Source organism: Aegilops tauschii, chromosome 5 (genome assembly GCF_002575655.3).
Source record: "Aegilops tauschii subsp. strangulata cultivar AL8/78 chromosome 5, Aet v6.0, whole genome shotgun sequence".
Taxonomy (NCBI): Eukaryota; Viridiplantae; Streptophyta; class Magnoliopsida; order Poales; family Poaceae; genus Aegilops; species Aegilops tauschii.
This window is the reverse complement of record NC_053039.3, coordinates 65,711,642-65,717,009: the sequence shown is the minus strand read 5'-3', so window position 1 is coordinate 65,717,009 and position 5,368 is coordinate 65,711,642.

Below are 5,368 nucleotides of genomic sequence, written 5' to 3'. Positions count from 1 at the left end.
AGTGGGACCGTCCACTTGCAACACTTTCCCCATTTCGCTTCTCTGTTCTCCCCCTCCCCTCTGCTCGCCGTCGCTTCTCCTCAGATCTAAATCCTCCTTTTCACCTGAATTTTTCTGCTACGTTGAATAGGCTCTAAACAAAAGGTTCGATCCCTTCTCCATTCCGACCTCCCTAGGTTCTACTCGCCTCGAATGTCTTCATATGTGCATATTTTTCTTTTTTTTAAACGTGCGGAAGCATCATTGTGATTTACATCTTCTTCCAAGGATTGGAAGTTTTTTAGCTGGGACGACGTGTTCTGATGGACTAGTGTTAGTTTAATTCATACCTACTCCATGGCCTAATTGAGTTTCTGTACTAGGGCATGGAACAATTTTCATCACAATTTTTTTTGTGTTCAATTCCACGTACAAGCTACATCTATATTTTTGTTATCTAACTGCATCTCTAATAGCAGCCATGTTGCATTTCATGAACAAGAAGTTAGGGGTTAGGTTTTTTGCAGCAAGCCATGTAATGCAGCATGTGGTTCTGCATAATCTTCCACCACATATATATGTGGAATTGCATTCCATGAAATTTTCAGCAGCCATATGGGGAAATTAGAACATGTCAGTACTAGCAGCCTTGTTGAAATATTGTTGTCTCGGTTGGGCTGTACACTTTTGTAGGAGCCATTACTCAATGTCTCTGTTTTGGTCATGCCGATTTTTCTACGCCGCGACTATGTTCATGGCAGTTAACATGTTTTCCCTGCTGATTTACACTAATTCCTGGAAGTACTATAACAAGTGCGTATTACAAGATATTTTCAGTAATCCTAATTCTACCAACAATGCTTATATTTTCCAAGTTTTGATGAGCTCCTGTTTGTTACTAGCTCAACACAATGCTCATAATGAATGCAGATTTAGAAATTAGCATGAATACTGTTAGTGTTCATTCCATAGCGAACCAACTGCCATGTTCTCACACTTTGAATTACTTTCAGTTATTTTCATTGGAACAATTAATAATACTGTATTCACTGTAGATGGAACAAGGATGTACAAAGAAAAGAGAAGCAGAAGAGATTGTACATGCAAACAAAGCTCAGAAGAGATCCAAGGTAATGGACTTATGCTCTATACCATTCTTTTCCCAAATGAAAAAAAACATCTAATATTTTCATTGCTTCCTTTATTTTCTTTCATGCAGTGCAATCAATTTGAGCATGTTGAATCATTTATCAAGCTTGCATCTGAAATGACTGACAGTCACAAACAGTGTGTACGTAGAATGGGTTTTCAAACATTCCTACAAATAACCAGCATGTCCAATATTGACTCCATTTACTTCTGGCTTGCAAACCATTTCAACACAACTTCTTGCTCCATTGAAATGCCAAATGGATTCAAATTCCCAATTACAACTACAACTGTTCACAAGATTTTTGGCATACCAATTGGAGGAGTTCCTGTCATCACGAAACCATCAGAAGCAACATATGAATTAATCAAGCATGAGTTAGGAACAACTGCACCCACTATTGAGTACCTTTTCTCAATTATCAATGATGATCTTCCTCAAGACAAGTACTATCGAATCTTCATTCTCATACTACTCTCACTGTTTGTTGCTCCTAATTCAAGTGGAGTTGTTACCAAGTTTGTCTACAACGCAATAGTTGACGTAGACAGTATTTCCCAATATGATTGGTGTCTGCTATGTTTGAGCTACATGGTTTACTCAATAAAGAAAGCAAAACTAAACAACTCAAGCACCAAAAAGTTCATTCCTGGAGGAAGCAAATTACTTATGGTGGTAAGCATATTTCCCGTGACAAAATTTCTTTAACTTTTCTTTTTCTATGTACCATTAAATTTTTCTATGTCTCTGATTAACACTTTTCATTTTTACCCAATCTATCTGAATTTAGTTTTCAATGTCAGATTTCCTATTTCGAGTTCCTCATAATAACTGAGTTCAAGTTGCCAACCATTGAACCAATACTACCAATTTGGTCAGCAACCATGCTGAATTCATACATGGCTCTAGATGCACTCCATGGCGAAACTAACGGATATGGCAGACTACCGGTATATGGCCTTGTTGTTCATTGATTTTACTATTGCACATTACATAGTTCTATACACTATCTTCAATTTTGATTTTGTAGTTCTAGTACTTCTTCAAAGTGCAGTGAAACATTATATATATATTAAACACCCTCTTCTTACTCAACAGATAAAGCACATCTCCTCTACTCCATTCAATGATTCAGTTTACATTGAACTACCTGAAGAGATATCACAGTATATTGAATCCAAATTCACATATATTAGTCTGACACAAGTAAGTTATCTTGCTGGTTTTCATCTGTTTTCTTAGCAACAATAAACTGACATTCTCATTTTTTCATAGTTTGTTTAACAAGACATGCTCCCTCATTTTAACAGGACAAGATAATTCTTCAAATGCAAGCTCAAAAATTCTACATGAATATCATTCGGAACTCAGCATCTACACTGAAGACCTATGTAGATGATATGCATTGTTCATTCATCAAGACCTTGACATCTTCCAACAGCCCAAACCTCCAATTTAAATCAACAGTTTCGGAGAATACTTTCAAAGTCCCCAAGACTGAACAATTCTTGGCTATAGAATCACATGCAAATTTCCCAATGCTAGATGTGCCAACATTTGTTGATGAAAATGAAAAAGTCACCATCAATGAAATTCTTCAGGAATTGGTCATTGATTTCACTCAGTCTGTGAACATAACAAATTCTAATCTCTCTCTACCTTTTAATGGTACTCTACCATCTTTCGAAGAGCTTGCTTGTCCGGAATTATTTGTGAAGACATCAAGTCAGAGAACAGCACCTCCTACTGATGTTTTAGCTCTGTTGCATCGTAAGTTTTTCTTTCAGAGCTCTTCTAAGTATCTTTTTTTCTTTGCACCAAAATAGATCATGAAATAAATAATCACAACTTTTTTTTTCTGCAGGATACTTCTCTGAATCAAAACCCCCAATTCAAAGAGTACAAGAAACAAAATTTTGCTTACCATTGTTCAGATTCTTATTACCAGGAGAGCGTTTGGAAGGTCATTTCACTTACAAAATTTCATTTTATCCAAAGTAATTTTTTCAGACACGTAGATGAACTGAGCTGTTAACATTTCTTATTCTTAATGTTGTCTTCACTTTTTTTTCAACCAGATTTCATGGATGCTGAACTGGATAAAGGCTCATTGGTTGATGAGAATTTACTTGCAGCTCACAAAACTTTCAAGAATACAATGCATGGTAATTCAAATGGAGAGGCTGGTACAGGCACTCAATATGAAGGCGCGGCTTCTCCTTCATTTGATGCAATTACCAATTCAATTGACATAGTTCAGAATGTTCCATTTGTATCTCGTGCCTCTAATGAGTTCAGCCTGCCAGAAAATCAGTATAGCATGCATTGCAATACTCATGTCAACCCGAATGTCCCTAGAACTCAGAGCCCAATAAGGGTAATGGACTTCCTATCACCGAAACTCTACCCAAGCAATATTGCCACACCTATTGAAGATCCATTGCTACTTCAAGTACTTGAACAACATGAAGCACATTCCAGTAAGTTTTCAAAAGTAGAAACTTCAACTTGGCAACAACGAGTGAACAATTCTTTCAAATCTGCGACACTAGTAATTCAAGAACCGAAAAAGGCTGGTAACCAGGTCATCTTTTCCGACGAAATTGTGAATGATTTCTACCAAACATTGGTTGGACTTCTACCCAAATTAACTTACAGGTATGTACAAAAATCATATGAATTTTTATGTGATATGTTCCACATAATTTGAACATAAAATAGTTTTCATATGCGATCCATACTGTTTTCTCATGATTTATTTTTCACTTTTCTTCATGATTTTCTCCTGCCATGAACAACCAAAGGATATTTGAGATTGAAGGAGTTTGGGTGGATCAGAAAACTATAACTCTATCATTCAAGCCTGGTGGCTGGATAAATCCTCGGGTTGTTGGGTGTTTTTCAAAACTAAAGAACAAAGACCAGCTGGACCGAGGAAGAAAAGGCCTCATGCGAAACAGCGAAATACTGGAGCACATACTTAGCATTGACGACATGGTCAGCCTATATTTTGAATTCGTCTCCTCAGTTTTCGCTTTCACATCATTGGTATTTCATTTTCTTAACTATCAATGTTTTTCTGGAAACAAACATGCAGGAGAAGCTAATGAACCCAATGCTAAATCATTTAGATCCTGCAAACCAACTAATCTTACAGGAAAGTAATGTTGGCTTCAATTTATTGAATGCTTCCTTGGTAAGACAAGTTCTTTTGTACAAACTACTCTTATAGTTTTTCCTTCTTTAAAGAGTTACACTAATAGATTGTAACTTTGCACAATTCCCTAGGTAAAAATGCCCGTATTCAAGGAAAAACAATGGATTTTAATCATTGCTAACTTCAGAGCCAAATTTTTTGATATCATGAACCCATACTACAGTGGTGATTCATTTCTACCAACAATTAGTGTTGTTATCCACAACTTCAAGGTTTTGTTTGCTGCTACATACGGAAATTCTAGTTCTTTCAGCGTACGAAATTTCGAATCAAGATTTGTACCAGCTCCCAAGGTCAATTTCAGGTGGTTCTCCATGGAAATCTCCCATTTTATAAGATTTAAACCAGCCACCAGCAACTTTTTGGTTCTTTCTCCAAAAAGAGCAGATTAAAAGTAATTTAAATTCAAAATAATTTTCATACTAAGTATGTAACTGATTTTTTTCATTTTTTTCTTTGACAGGTATGACTCAGGAATTTTCCTTCTTCAGTATGTTAGCAAGTACAAAGGTCTCGGTTTGGAAGGTTTCTCTAATGTAAGTAATAGTCATATCTTTCCTTTTTTGGTCATTACTTGTAACATATCAGGAATGAAACAACAACTTTTTCTAAAATACTGTAGGAGGATTTACATGCTCTACGTCAAAAATTCCTTTTCGAGATTGTAACTTGCAAGCACAATGAAATTCAGCTCCCGTTAGTAACTTCTTTCCTGCAGAGACATGTAAGTTCTTTTTTTATTTTGTTTCCCAATGACATAAAAGAGTTGTTTTTTTCTTAGAGCCTGTTTTTTCCCAATTTCTTAGAGCCTGTTCTTCTTTTCTTCTAATCACGTGTACGTTTCAACAGGGTTTCCGCATATTGAAGTGAAGCTTGGAACGCCATTTTTTACTTGTTCTGCACATGACAGTAACCTCAGGTAACTTCTCAAATCAAGATGTAAGTTCAATTAACATCCTTATTCTTTCTATTCTGAAAGGTCTCATTATTCTTATTAGTTAGTCTAAAAGGTTCAAGCAAAA